We start from the raw sequence: 16,552 nt of genomic DNA, 5'->3' as shown, positions 1-16,552 counted from the left end.
GTGAGAACGGCGCCTCCATAGTCCTGGCTCACAGGCAGAGTGACATCAAATGCACTCCGCCTGTGAGAGGAGGAGCCGTACAGAGAAAGTAGGCGGCTGCTGTAGAGAGCAAAGCCATTGCTTCCTCTGTATGGCTCCTCCTCTCCAGGGCTGGTGCAAGGATTTTTGGCCCCTAGGCAAAATAAAAATTGCTGCCCCCCCATATGCTCGTGAATGTGCGGTACAATGCGCATTATTAGTACACATACACTTCCATAAGCCTAAAACGTTTTACTATGCATTAAACTTCAGTCTAAGTTACAGTCAGAGCATGTAATGTAGTACACTACACATACACTTCCATAATGGTAATGTGACATCACCGTCATGTTATGGAAGTGTATGTGTAGTGTACATTACATGGTCTGACTGTAACTTATCAAACCCAGTGATCACACTGTGATCAGCCCAAACACAGGCAGGCACTTTAATTCATCTGTCAGTGTGGGACTGAGATTTGTCCCCTGGTAAAGTCTGCCTCCCTCCCAGGCTCTGCTAATCAGTGTCACAAACTGCCAGCACACACTAAAACTTCAGCAGGCTCAGGCTGTGGGATCGCATGGCCGAGTCACACTCACACACATGCCATGAGACTTCTTCCTCCTCAGCTCCGCATGGGAAAAAGGGGCTGGACTGGAACTCTCTGAGCAGCCCCCAGCCTGCTTGCAGTAACAGACAGAGGAAGATTGTAAGGAGAGGCAGCTGCTACATTACACTCAGCGATCCATCCATCCCATCAATGTTTACACCTCCCACCTCACCTGATCATCTGTCATTGTCATGTGCTTGCCTTTTTAAAGCTGGAACTCTCACCTGGCATCTCCCTCTGTCCTGTCTTCCTCCCCCACTGTCGCCCCTTCCCTCAGCTCACAACTACAAACATAGGCGTGCGCAGCCCAATGGCGTAGCGTGGGGGGTGCAGGGGGGGCCGGCCGCACCGGGCGCAACATTTGGGGGGGCGCATCCGCAGTGTCACTCTGTCTGTCTGACTCTGACATACACAGTTCACACACTGTCTGCGGCTGCCTCCATCTTTAGGCTGGGAGATGTCCAGCGCAGCCGCCCTATGGCTGAAGATGGCGGGTTGGGCGGGGCTGGACTGTGCCTCACCTGTCCATTGGTGTAGGGTGGGGTGGCGTGGCGTTGCAAGCTAAGCCCCACCTATACTGACTCTCCTCACTGCTCAGTCAGTTTAGCAGCGAGTGAGTCAGCAGCCTGGCGCTGTAACAGAGTGGGTTTTTTTTAAATCACCTGATTAGAGCCAGAGGCTCTAATAGACTTCAAAAAAGGGTGGCCCAGGGGTGCAGAGCAGTGCGCCCTGAGCCCACCCATTGTGTGACAATAGCGAATGAAAATTCGCTATTGTCACACGGATCCTCCTCCTGGCCAATCAGGAAGCGGGTCCGAGACCCGCTTCCTGATTGGCTGAAAGGCGAACGCATGCCATTGGCCGAGGAGGAGGCGGGAGGACTCGAGGAGACGTGGGGAACTGAGGAGAAGCCTCTGCTGCAGGTAAGTCTCTCTGCATTGAAAGGGGGGCACGATGATCTCTCTGCATTGAAAGGGGGCACGCTGGTCATTCTGCATTGAAAAGGGGCACGCTGGTCATTCTGCATTGAAAGGGGGCACACTGGTCATTCTGCATTGAACGTGGGCTCGCTGGTCTCTCTGCAATGAAAGGGGGCATGCTGGTCATTCTGCATTGAAAGAGGGCACGCTGGTCTCTCTGCAATGAAAGGGGGCACGCTGGTCATTCTGCATTAAAAGGGAGCACGCTGGTCATTCTGCATTGAACAGGGGCTCGCTGGTCTCTCTGCAATGAAAGGGGGCACGCTGGTCTCTCTGCATTGAAAGGGGGCACGCTGGTCATTCTGCATTGAAAGGGGGCACACTGGTCATTCTGCATTGAAAGGGGGCACGCTGGTCACTCTGCATTGAATGGGGGCACGCTGGTCTCTCTGCATTGAAAGGGGGCACGCTGGTCTCTCTGCATTGAAAGGGGGCACGCTGGTCATTCTGCATTGAAAGGGGGCACGCTGGTCTCTCTGCATTGAAAGGGGGCACGCTGGTCATTCTGCATTAAAAGGGGGCACGACACGCTGGTCTCTCTGCATTGAAAGGGGGTACCTTGGTCATTCTGCATTGAAAGGGGGCACGGCACGCTGGTCACTCTGCATTGAAAGGGGGCACGCTGGTCATTCAAACTTGTATTTAGATACATTTTACTTTAATTACATCAGTATTTTCATAACAAACAGTACATGTGCTTAGGGGGTAAGGGTTTCTTTAACTAATCTAGTGGAAGAGACTCAAATGCTAAAATCCCGTGGGTTAGGGGGCGCAAATTACTTGCCTTGCCCCGGGTGCTGACAACCCACGCTACGCCACTGGCGCAGCCTATGGCATTAGGGTGTGCACCTCAAACCAAAGCTCAAACACACACAGTGTATACACACACAGTACACAAACACACAGTATATACACGTATACACACACACAGTATATACACGCACACACACACAGTATACACATACAGTATACACACACACAGTATACACATACAGTATACACACACACAGTATACACATACAGTATACACACACACAGTATACACACACACACACACACAGTATACACACAGTATACACACACACACAGTATATACACACACACACAGTATACACACTGTATATACACAGTATACACACACACAGTATATACACACACACAGTATATACACAGTATACACACAGTATACACACACACACAGTATACACACTGTATATACACAGTATACACACACACACACAGTATACACACAGTATACACACAGTATACACACACACACACAGTATATACACACACACAGTATATACACAGTATACACACTGTATATACACAGTATACACACTGTATATACACAGTATACACACTGTATATACACAGTATACACACAGTATACACACACACACACACAGTATATACACACACACACACACACAGTATACACACACACACACACACACAGTATATACACAGTATACACACAGTATACACACACACACACACAGTATACACACAGTATACACACACACACACACAGTATACACACAGTATATACACACACATACACACAGTATACATACACAAAGTATACACACAATATATACACACAGTATACATACACACACACAGTATATACACACACAGTATATACACACAGTATATACACACAGTATACATACACACAGTATACATACACACACACACACAGTATACATACACACAGTATACATACACACACACTATACACACAGTATATACACACACAGTATACACACACACAGTATACATACACACAGTATACATACACACAGTATATACACACACACATACACACAGTATACACACAGTATATACACACATACACACACACACAGTATACATACACACAGTATACATACACACAGTATATACACACACACACTATACACAGTATACACACACACACACAGTATACACACTGTATATACACAGTATACACACACACAGTATATACACACAGTATACACACACACACAGTATATACACAGTATATACACACACACACACACACAGTATATACACACACACAGTATACACACTGTATATACACAGTATACACACACACACACAGTATACACACAGTATACACACACACACACACACACACACAGTATATACACACACACAGTATACACACACACACACACACAGTATATACACAGTATACACACACACACACAGTATACACACTGTATATACACAGTATACACACACACACACAGTATACACACAGTATACACACACACACACACACACACAGTATATACACACACACAGTATACACACACACACACACACACACACAGTATATACACAGTATACACACACACACAGTATACACACACACACAGTATATACACAGTATACACACAGTATACACACACACACACACAGTATACACACAGTATACACACACACAGTATACACACACACATACACAGTATACACACGCACACACACAGTATATACACACACATACACACAGTATACATACACAAAGTATACACACAATATATACACACAGTATACACACACACACACAGTATATACACAGTATATACACACACAGTATACACACACACACACACACAGTATATACACACACATACACACAGTATATACACACAGTATACATACACACAGTATACACACAGTATATACATACACACAGTATACATACACACAGTATACACACACACAGTATACACACACACAGTATACACACACACAGTATACATACACACATACACACAGTATACATACACACACAGTATACACACACACACACACACACACACATACACACAGTATACATACACACAGTATACATACACACAGTATACACACACACACAGTATACATACACACACATACACACACACACAGTATATACACACATACACACAGTATACATACACACAGTATACACACACTATACACAGTATACACACACACACACATACACAGTATACACACAGTATATACACACATACACACAGTATACATACACACAGTATACATACACACAGTATACACACACACACACACACACTATACACAGTATACACACAGTATATACACACACACACACACACACACTATACACAGTATACACACACATACACACATACACACAGTATACATACACACAGTATACATACACACAGTATACATACACACAGTATACACACACACACACAGTATATACACACATACACACAGTATACATACACACAGTATACACACACTATACACAGTATACACACACATACACAGTATACACACAGTATATACACACATACACACAGTATACATACACACAGTATACATACACACAGTATACACACACACACACACACACTATACACAGTATACACACAGTATATACACACACACACACTATACACAGTATACACACACATACACACAGTATACACACAGTATATACACACATACACACAGTATACATACACACAGTATACATACACACAGTATACACACACACACTATACACAGTATACACACACACACATACACACAGTATACACACAGTATATACACACACACACACAGTATACACACACACACACACCAGCACTTTCCATCTAAATATCAGCCTGCCTGATTGAACACACTGCTGCTGCCTCCATTTCCTGGCATGCTGGTATTTGTAGTGCTCCAGCAGTTCACAGACATTGCATGTGGTAATGCAGAAGAGAGGGAGGTGGTCAGGCATGGAGTAGTGAGGTGTAGCAGAGATTGGAGGAGAAGGTTAGAGCATATCCTCCCTCCAGAAGCAGTGCACTGCTACTCACGCAGAAAAAACAACAGACTCAGAGACAGGAAGAGAAAACACAGCCCTCCCCCCTCCTCAGCAGGGGAAGCACTGACAAGAATACATTTAGTTTATTTTCCCCAGCTCACCTTCTTCTATAAAGGCTGCAGCCCGTCCCACACTGCAGGCTGTGTACTCTCCTCTCTTCTCCAGGTCGGCATCTCCTGCTGAGATATCAAACAAGGCGCGCTGGGGAAGGGGGCGTGTCCACTGTGTTCCCATTGGCTGAGGAGGCAGCAGAGAGGCGGAGCAGCTATAACCAATGTATTTTTTCAGTGAAAGGCGAGGCTGCAGTGAGAGACTTGCAGCCGGGAGAGGATAGTGCGCCCCCCACCTTGCGGCGCCTGGGCGCACTGCACCCTAAGCACCCGCCTCGGACCGGCCCTGCCAGCAAGCGCTAACACTGGCCCTATCCCCCCCTGGGGTCTTATTCCTACATACTTATTATTCCTTATAGCAGCTGCATTCCTCACCTTTACCCCTTCATCCACCCCTTGGAATATCCTAGGCGCGAGGGATATACATACCATTTATTTGGAGTATATATACTTTCTCAATGTCTGCTGTTGGCTGAAATCACAGGGCTAGTCCAGGCTTTGCAGGACCCAACATTATTGTCCACCCAGATGCTTAACTAGCAGCTGGCTATGTCTCTCAGCGTGCCGCTGAGAGCTTGAGACAGCTGCTCCCATCCCCTCCCCAGCCCAGCTCTCTAGTGAGCACTGGAGGGGCAGCACACAGAGCTGGTGACTAACTGTTACCACTCTGTGCTCAAAGAGGACGAAATATCTGAGTGATCAGCAGTTTTTGATTGCTCAATTCTTGGTGCAGAGCTGGCAGGGTACAGCTGCAGCATCTGATCAATGTTGCAGCCATTTATGTGATTATGTACTGTATGTTTGTTTGTTTTCTTTTTGACATCCCATAATTCTCTTTTAAGGTATTTGTGCCCAGAGTTGGTCTTTAAGTTTTACAGAGAGGTGAAAATGTAGGGCTCATGGAAGACTTGTAAGAATTTACACTTGCTATTGGTACTGAAAGCTCAAAAACGATCAGTACCTGTCTCCTATCACAGTACTGTACTGTAGAACTATTTCCATTATTATAAAAAAAACTGTGTAAGTAAAATTAAAGGTGGAGCAGCTATTTTTACAAGGTCCATCATTTTATCAAAAGATCAAGGGAAAAAACAGGTCAGTTGCTGAAAATTTATAAAAATAATAATATAATAAGTTATATTCATAAAATAGAATAGAGTATACAGAGTTCTTTGAACATAATTAAAACTATAAGCAAATAAAGAAAAACAAGAAAGTATATGATTAGATCAATCTTAAGTTTTCACATATTACATACGTGTAAATCTAACAATGCAAACAAAAGAGTGAAATCAATTCAGATACTGTATATCATACATATTTTGTTTACCAATATAAAACACATTTCTGTTTGTATTTTCTGTTGATTCATATATCTGTCAGGCAATTCAATTTGTGGCTTACCATGATTAATGTACTAGTAACACACTATGTTTATCTATTCTATTGTAGAATTTCCAAGGCTTATCCTATATAGCTTTAAATTGTATTTATTCAACATAAAATCAATAATGCAGAGATTGAACAGAACCAAAATTTGGGTGTGGCATTACAAAAGAAAGTTGTACTTTATAACCTTTTTGGAAGAAGTCCTGAAAAATCTCCTAGTCACGTCATTGCGATGACTACAAACTTAAAGTGTAACTAAAGGCAAAGTAAAAAATAAATAAATAAATATTCTAAATTTTAGGTTGACAGCAGAACACTATATTACACATTGGGATGCTCTCATTTTGAAGTGATTTCCTCTCACTTCCTGTTATAACCCTCCCTTACTCTATCCAAAATGAAAAGGCTTTACATGGTGCAGAAGAGAGATCACACACAGTTGCTGTCCATTTTCATTGGGGATACAGGCCTGCATGGCTGGTGTCTTTAAAACAGAAGTCTAGCTTATTTATTTTGTTATGTATATTTTTATATTCCATTACTTCAGTACTGTTTAGTCCAGAAGGATGCCAAGGATAAGGAATAAAGGCTTGTTACTTAGACTTGTCTGAAGACTTTAGGAAAAAAATGTATGAATATGATATGAGTTTAAAAAAAAAAAAAAATATGGGGGCAGGAATGCTTGTGATGGGGACCCATAGCTGGAATTCCCCTTTAAAAACAGATGATTTACATTTTTTAATTTTACCTAAAAAAAATAAAAAGGTAAAAAGAAAAAGCCTATAGAACTAGGTCACTATGCTTATTGTGAGTCATTCTGATCAACTTTGAAACTTGAACTGAAATAACATTTTCGTTACATATTTGGAATTTTTTCAGTGCATTATTATATTTATCTTTCACACCTATTAATATAAAACATATTTTGTGAATGTATTCTTAGCACTGCTAAAGATGACAGCATACCCTCTGGCTGATTGTTAGGAAGTAGTCAGCCACTGGTGTCCTAAAAACTATGACTCATCACAACCCTTCCAACTTAGGTTTCAGCCCAGGATTCAGCACTCTGTCAGTAGAGTATAAAGAGAAAAAAAAGTGTAGGGTGGAGTCCCCTTAATTATTTATACCAGAGCATGCATATCACGTATGGATTTTAAGAGGGGATTCATGCAAAAAACAAACGGCACGTCATTCCCTCCATTATTCATACCACACCCTTCAGTCCTTGTATGGATTTTATTGGGAACCCCATGTAAAAAAAAAGCATAGTGCCCCCCACCCCCCCACACCAGACACTGATTTGGGCATGCAGTCTGGCTGTCCAGGGAAGGGGGAGAGCATGAACCACATAAGGCCACATGCCTGCGGTACCTTTTCCCCATATACACGTCCAGTGTTTGTGGGGGTCTGTGTAATGTTCTGGTACCTCTGGTACCCTTGTTCCCTATTTCTCTCTTACTAAATTGCGTCCCATCTTGTTATCCAAGAGACGCATACACCTTTAAGACCGGATGACATCATTGCCGAGCGCCGCTATGAGCGGCTATTTCAATCACCGGCTTTCTCTCACTCATTGCTCGTTCAAACCACATGTTCACCGCACCTTCTCCTGTAAAGTCGGAGCTGCTGACATTTGCCTTTGCTGAACTGAAGCCGGAACCTCGCTGCTGATCCGTATCTCGCTACGGGATCATCTCTCTCTAAGGACACTGTTACTGTTACAGGGGATTCTTACTAACCAATCTCCTACTGTCATCTACTGCAATTACCAGGACTATCTGTATCTATCTATATACTGTCATCTACTGCAATTACCAGGACTATCTGTATCTATCTATCTACTATCATCTGCATAGACAGTTAGCTCTTGGGACTACCTTCAACTATCTTTGCACTAGGTTACTCTGTCTAAGTATACTCCATCTGTGTCCTCTCACCATCTGCACTATACTTGACATCAGAACCTATCTGCTTACCATCACCTGCAACTCTCCTAATACTACTCTTAGTGTTCACCATACAATTGCCTGTCTCTCGTCTATACATTCTCATATATTCTATCCCTCCATTAAACATCTGATTGAGTATATGTATATTGCATAACAGGCTGTGCACGGTGATGAAGTCCTGAGAGTTGGATATGTTGTTCAACAGAATATCTACAAGGCTACTGAGTGTAATAATTCTGCAGCTGTAAATCCATCCACTAACAAAAACGCATGAACGTTACAGATTGAACGAGCCTTTAAATAAAATATGGATTCAGCAGAATTACCCACTCATGTACTACAATTAAAACAGCAAGTAGATGCATTGATCCTTGCGCTCACAGAGGTAAAAAACGAAAATCAGACCTTGAGACAGCAGGTTGGCCGTCTCACACAGCTTTCTGCTGCTCAGCCCCGTGAGCCTAAGATAAACCCTCCTCTAGTGTTTTCTGGTGATCGGAGCAAATTTCGTGAATTTAAAAACGCATGTCGTTTGCTTTTTTTGTTAAAACCTCTAACCTACACCACTGACCAAATTAAGGTTGGTACCGTCATCTCCTATTTAACGGGTGAACCCCGGGCCTGGGCAGACGCTCTCTTTGAAAAGGATGATCCACTCCTTAATTCTTACCCTTTATTTCTAGCACAACTCGCTAGTTTATATGAAGACCCCAATAAGCAGAGTACCGCTGATACCCAATTACGGGCCTTAAAACAAGGAAGGAGACCTGTTGAAGATTTCGTGGCAAATTTTAAAAGATGGTCCCCTGATTCAGGGTGGAACGACACATCTTTGAGAACGCAGTTTAGACTCGGCCTATCTGAGGCCGTTAAAGACGAGCTCGCCCGAGCGGATTTACCTGGCACTCTAGAGGGACTGATACAGACCAGTATCAATATTGACAGACGACTACGAGAAAGAAAGGCTGAGAAGATGGGCTCACCATTTTCCAGTCCTTCTCGGATGTTGCCTGCTGACCCTACTCCTATGGAAGTAGGAATGATACGCCCACCTCTGACCCTTTCTGAACGTGCCAGGAGGAAAACCGAACATCTTTGCATGTACTGCGCATCTCCGAATCATTTGATAAGCGGCTGTCCCCTTGTCCGCAGGAAAGAGGGTGAGTGTTCAAATGTCTTGCTAGGGGGACTCACAACTTCCTTTTCTAATCCTTATCTTTTTGTTCATTTAACATTGCAGTGGGACCAAACTAGGATCACCACCAAGGCTATGATCGACACAGGATCTTGTGGAAACTACATTGACATTTGTTTTGTCTCCCTTAATAAAATACCTATTGTTTCTAAACCCAAACCAGTCTCCGTTGGTTTTATTAACGGTACCCCTTTATCCTCTGGTCCTATCACCAGTCAGACACAGGCACTCCTTGTAACTGCTGACGAGTCTCATGTGGAGACCACCACCTTTGATGTATTGACTTCACCACATTTTCCAATCATTTTGGGACTTCCCTGGTTACACATACATCAACCAATCATCGATTGGAAAACAAGAACGCTAGCCTTCTCTTCTCACTATTGTGAAACGACGTGTAATCTCCCCACATATGATAGGATACTGTCTGTAGTGCCGGATGACATTATACCCAAGTGTTATCAGGATTTATCGGAGGTTTTCCTTGAGAAAAACGCTCAAATGCTACCTCCCCATAGGGACTATGATTGTTGTATCGATCTACTCCCTAATAGCAAGTTGCCTTTCGGACATGTTTATCCTCTCTCGCAGGATGAACTCTCTCATCTTAAGGAGTATCTGGATGAGAACTTGGCAAAAGGATTCATCCGACCTTCTACTTCCTCCACTGCTGCTGGACTCTTCTTTGTCCGCAATAAGGATTCTAGCCTTAGGCCTATCATTGATTTCAGACAATTAAATGCCATTACAATAAAGGATCGTTATCCTTTACCTCTTATTCCTGAACTTATCGAACAGGTGCGTGGAGCTTCTTTCTTTTCAAAATTGGACCTAAAAGGGGCATACAATTTAATTCGAATCCGTAAAGGGGATGAATGGAAGACGGCATTCAGAACCAGATACGGACTGTTTGAGTACCTTGTAATGCCATTTGGGCTATGTAATGCTCCCGCAGCCTTCCAACGGTTTATAAATGAGATATTCAGAGACTTGCTTGATGTTTGTGTCGTAGTATATTTGGACGATATACTTATCTATTCTCATTCCTTACCTGAGCACATAAAACATGTGAGACTTGTGTTGTCAAGGCTACTTGCACATAACTTATACGTTAAATCAAAAAAATGTTTGTTTCATAAAGAGGAAGTACTATTCCTAGGATATATTATATCTAAAAATGGAATCAAAATGGACATGAGCAAAATATCCTGCATTCTGGATTGGCCTGTGCCAACCACTCGCAAAGCATTACAAAGGTTCCTAGGATTCTCTAACTACTATAGGAAATTCATTAAGAACTTCTCTGCGATTGTGAAACCTCTCACACAACTCACAAGCACAAAGAAACCTTTTAACTGGTCAACAGAAGCAAATGGAGCATTCTGTCTGCTGAAATCAAGCTTTACTACTGCCCCCATACTATGCCATCCAGACCCATCCCTTCAATACATCTTGGAGGTAGATGCGTCAAATATGGCAGTAGGAGCAGTTCTCTCACAACGACCAACAAACACCTCACCTCTTCACCCAGTTGCTTTCTTCTCAAAATTATTAAGCAGCCCCGAGGTGAACTACCCAGTAGGTGAGAAGGAGTTACTAGCCATAAAACTGGCGTTAGAGAATTGGCAACATCTACTCAAGGGCACTCAATTGCCAATCCTGATATATACTGATCACAAAAACCTTCAATACCTTCAGACTAATAGAACTCTTTCCCACCGACAGGTACGGTGGTCGTTATTCTTTCTGAGATTTAATTTTTTAGTGACTTACACGCCCGCAGACAAAAATAAAAAAGCGGATGCACTTTCACGACTAACCGAGAAGGATTGTACCGAGGTTCCCTCAGTTCCTATAATACCACTTGAACGTATTATCGGTGTCATTCGCTCCCTGAAGGAAGAGATTTTGCACAGCATAGGACTGGACTCCCCTCCACCACAACTAACTACTGACGCAGAAGGCTTCCTCTACTACAACGATAAATTATACATACCCCCTACTATGCGAACCAAGATCTTGGAATTGTCGCATGATGTACCTATGGCAGGACATATGGGTATGACTAAAACTTTCAATCTACTTACTAGGTAGTTTTGGTGGCCAGACATGAAGACAACCGTAAAAAAGTTTGTTTCATCTTGTGATATCTGTGCAAGGTCTAAAATTGACAACACGAAACCATCGGGGTTACTTTGTAGTTTACCGATACCCCAGGTTCCGTGGGAAGTGGTATCCTTAGACTTCATAGTGGAACTACCACCTTCCAAAGGATTCAACACCATCTTGGTGTCAGTGGACCATCTGACCAAGATGGCACATTTCACTCCTATCCGAAAACTACCTTCATCCAAACAAACAGCGGAATTGCTTGTGAAACATGTCTTTAAGTTACATGGTATTCCAAAAACACTGCTGTCTGACCGTGGTTCACAATTCATCTCAAAGTTTTGGCTAGCTCTATGTCAGATACTACGAATAGAGCGTAAACTTACCTCTCCCTACCACCCTCAGACCAACGGACAGACAGAGAGAGTTAACCAGTGCATTGAACAGTATCTGCGTTGCTATACTTCATATCTACAGGACGATTGGGCAGATCTCCTCCTGCTAGCGGAATTCGCCTATAACAACGCGACTCATAGCACTACTAAACAAAGTCCATTTTACCTAAATTATGGGTTTCATCCCACACTCCTTCCTCCACGTATCTTGCCATCAAGTAATCCAGTGGCATCTGATTATCTTGCCCAGATAAAGGATTCTCTGGGATTACTCAACAATACCATATCCCATGCTCATAGCCAACAAAAGAAGTACTACGACCTCCGTAGGAAACCCTCTCCCCAATATGCCATTGGGGATCTTGTTTGGCTTTCTACAAAAAATCTGAGATTGAAAATCCCTAGTAAAAAACTTGGACCTCTATTTCTGGGACCTTTCCCAATAGAGAAGCTTATTGGAAAAGCTGCAGTACAACTCACATTACCAACGGACCTCAAGATACATCCCATCTTCCATGTGTCGCTACTGAAGCCCCATGTTCCTAACCAAGGAATAAGGCCTACTATCTCACCTCCACCTCCTGTACAAGTGGAAGGTGGAGAAGAATTTGAGATAAAAGAAATTTTGGATTCCCGTTTCCATAGAAGAAGACTCCAGTATCTTGTACAATGGAAAAACTATGGGCCCCAAGATGACACCTGGCTGGATACCTCCGATATACATGCCCCTAGACTGATTCGCAATATACACTCGAAATATCCAGAAAAACCAGTTCTAGAGGCCTTCCGGAGTCGGCCTTAAGGGGGGGGTACTGTAATGTTCTGGTACCTCTGGTACCCTTGTTCCCTATTTCTCTCTTACTAAATTGCGTCCCATCTTGTTATCCAAGAGACGCATACACCTTTAAGACCGGATGACATCATTGCCGAGCGCCGCTATAAGCGGCTATTTCAATCGCCGGCTTTCTCTCACTCATTGCTCGTTCAAACCACATGTTCACCGCACCTTCTCCTGTGAAGTCGGAGCTGCTGACATTTGCCTTTGCTGAACTGAAGCCGGAACCTCGCTGCTGATCCGTATCTCGCTACGGGATCATCTCTCTCTAAGGACACTGTTACTACTAACCTATCTAAGTGATAAGTACCCCACAGGGGATTCTTACTAACCAATCTCCTACTGTCATCTACTGCAATTACCAGGACTATCTGTATCTATCTATATACTGTCATCTACTGCAATTACCAGGACTATCTGTATCTATCTATCTACTATCATCTGCATAGACAGTTAGCTCTTGGGACTACCTTCAACTATCTTTGCACTAGGTTACTCTGTCTAAGTATACTCCATCTGTGTCCTCTCACCATCTGCACTATACTTGACATCAGAACCTATCTGCTTACCATCACCTGCAACTTTCCTAATACTACTCTTAGTGTTCACTAGGGATGATCGAACTTTTGAAAAGTTCGGTTCGACCAGAACACCCGAACTTCACGAAAGTTCGGTTCGGATTTCAGAACCCCATTGAAATCAATGGGACCCGAACTTCTGTAATCAAAAAACACAATTTTTAAGCCCTAAAACCCAATAAATGCCCCTAAAAAGTGCCTAGGGTTCTGGGTCATGCCCCAGGGACTATTAATCACACAAAAAAAGTTCTTAAAAATTGTCGTTTTTGATAGATAGCCAATTATTGAAAAAATTAAAAAAAAAAAAAAAAAAAAAGAGATTTCTTTGGATTTAGTGTCTGGGGGTTCTAAAAGGTGTACCTGTGAAGTTTCAGCTCTGTAGCATGTCCAGAACCAGAATTACAGCATACTAAACCTTCAAAAATGACTTTTTTGCTTAACCGCACCTTTCTTTTGCTCCTAATCAACGGCTCAGCCAATGTGTATGATGGGGACATAATGCAGTGCACTGGGAACAAGATTAGAGGTTTTTTTGGAAAAAGGTGCTGTCTCTTTAAATGTGCATATAATTAACGGGTGTATTTCCACAATGGGGCTATTATTACCAAATGTTTCAAGAAGTCCAAAGATGTATGTAATTGCACTTTATTTCATGTAAAATGGTGTTTGGTGCACTTTAACTTGAAATCTCACAAGAAACAGACATATATGCACGGATACATTGAGGGTTAGGGGTAGGGGCCACAATGTAGTGCAGAGTGAACAAGATTAGAGATGTTTTGGATGAATACTGTTGTCTCTTGACTTTGAATAGAAGTAAAGGATGCTTAAAAATTGGGCATTTGGTGGTGCGGACGATGCCTTGACACCATATCCCTATGAAAGTGCTGGTAATGAAAGCAATAATTGCCTTTGTAAGGAAAAAAATTACAATGATATGCATCTGTGTGACAGGTGCGCAAAAATTGTTGTTTGGGTGTTGGCGGAGCCATACCACTGTAAGCCCAAAGAGCTGGTGTTGAAGAAGGCTTAAAAATTATGAAGGTGTGCACATGTGGAACAGGTGCGCAAACATGCTAGTTTTGGTGTTGGCGGAGCCTCCCCACCATAACCCCAAAGAGCTGGCTTTGAAGGAGGCCCAAAAATTGTAAAGGTGTGCACCTGTGGAACAGGTTCGCAAACATGGTAGTTTTTGTTTAGCATAGCCTCCCCACCTTAACCCCAAAGAGCTGGTGTTGAAGGAGGCCCAAAAATTGTAAAGGTGTGCCCCTGTGGAACAGGTGCGCAAACATTGTAGTTTTTGTTTTAGCATAGCCTCCCCACCTTAACCCCAAAGAGCTGGCATTGAAGGAGGCCCAAAAATTGTAAAGGTGTGCACCTGTGGAACAGGTGCGCAAACATTGTAGTTTTTGTTTTAGCATAGCCTCCCCACCCTAACCCCCAAAGAGCTGGTGTTGAAGGAGGCCCAAAAATTGTAAAGGTGTGCACCTGTGGAACAGGTGCGCAAACATTGTAGTTTTTGTTTTAGCATAGCCTCCCCACCTTAACCCCAAAGAGCTGGTGTTGAAGGAGGCCCAAAAATTGTAAAGGTGTGCCCCTGTGGAACAGGTGCGCAAACATTGTAGTTTTTGTTTTAGCATAGCCTCCCCACCTTAACCCCAAAGAGCTGGCGTTGAAGGAGGCCCAAAAATTGTAAAGGTGTGCACCTGTGGAACAGGTGCGCAAACATTGTCGTTTTTGTTTTAGCATAGCCTCCCCACCTTAACCCCAAAGAGCTGGTGTTGAAGGAGGCCCAAAAATTGTAAAGGTGTGCCCCTGTGGAACAGGTGCGCAAACATTGTAGTTTTTGTTTTAGCATAGCCTCCCCACCTTAACCCCAAAGAGCTGGTGTTGAAGGAGGCCCAAAAATTGTAAAGGTGTGCCCCTGTGGAACAGGTGCGCAAACATTGTAGTTTTTGTTTTAGCATAGCCTCCCCACCTTAACCCCAAAGAGCTGGCGTTGAAGGAGGCCCAAAAATTGTAAAGGTGTGCACCTGTGGAACAGGTGCGCAAACATTGTCGTTTTTGTTTTAGCATAGCCTCCCCACCTTAACCCCAAAGAGCTGGTGTTGAAGGAGGCCCAAAAATTGTAAAGGTGTGCACCTGTGGAACAGGTGCGCAAACATTGTCGTTTTTGTCATAACCAAAATGAGGTTCTGTGAACGTAAAGAGAATGAGAGGAGGGTTTGAGGGTGGCACCATGGTCCAGGCTTAAACTGAGGCTCAACTGCCACATCACAACGATAGCCTAGTCTACAAGGTCTGCATCAGGTGCATCAAAGCTTGATATCCACGACTGATTCATCTTAATGAATGTCAAACGGTCGACTGAGTCGGTGGAGAGTCTCGTTCGATGGTCTGTGACGAATCCTCCTGCTGCGCTGAATGCCCGTTCCGATAAGACACTGGAAGCAGGGCAGGCCAACAACTCCATGGCATACTGGGCCAGTTCTGGCCAGTGGTCTAATCTTAAGACCCAGTATGCC

Source organism: Pelophylax lessonae (assembly GCF_965119305.1).
Source record: "Pelophylax lessonae genome assembly, chromosome: 7".
In the NCBI taxonomy this organism is placed as follows: domain Eukaryota; kingdom Metazoa; phylum Chordata; class Amphibia; order Anura; family Ranidae; genus Pelophylax; species Pelophylax lessonae.
Note: the sequence above shows the minus strand (reverse complement) of the source record.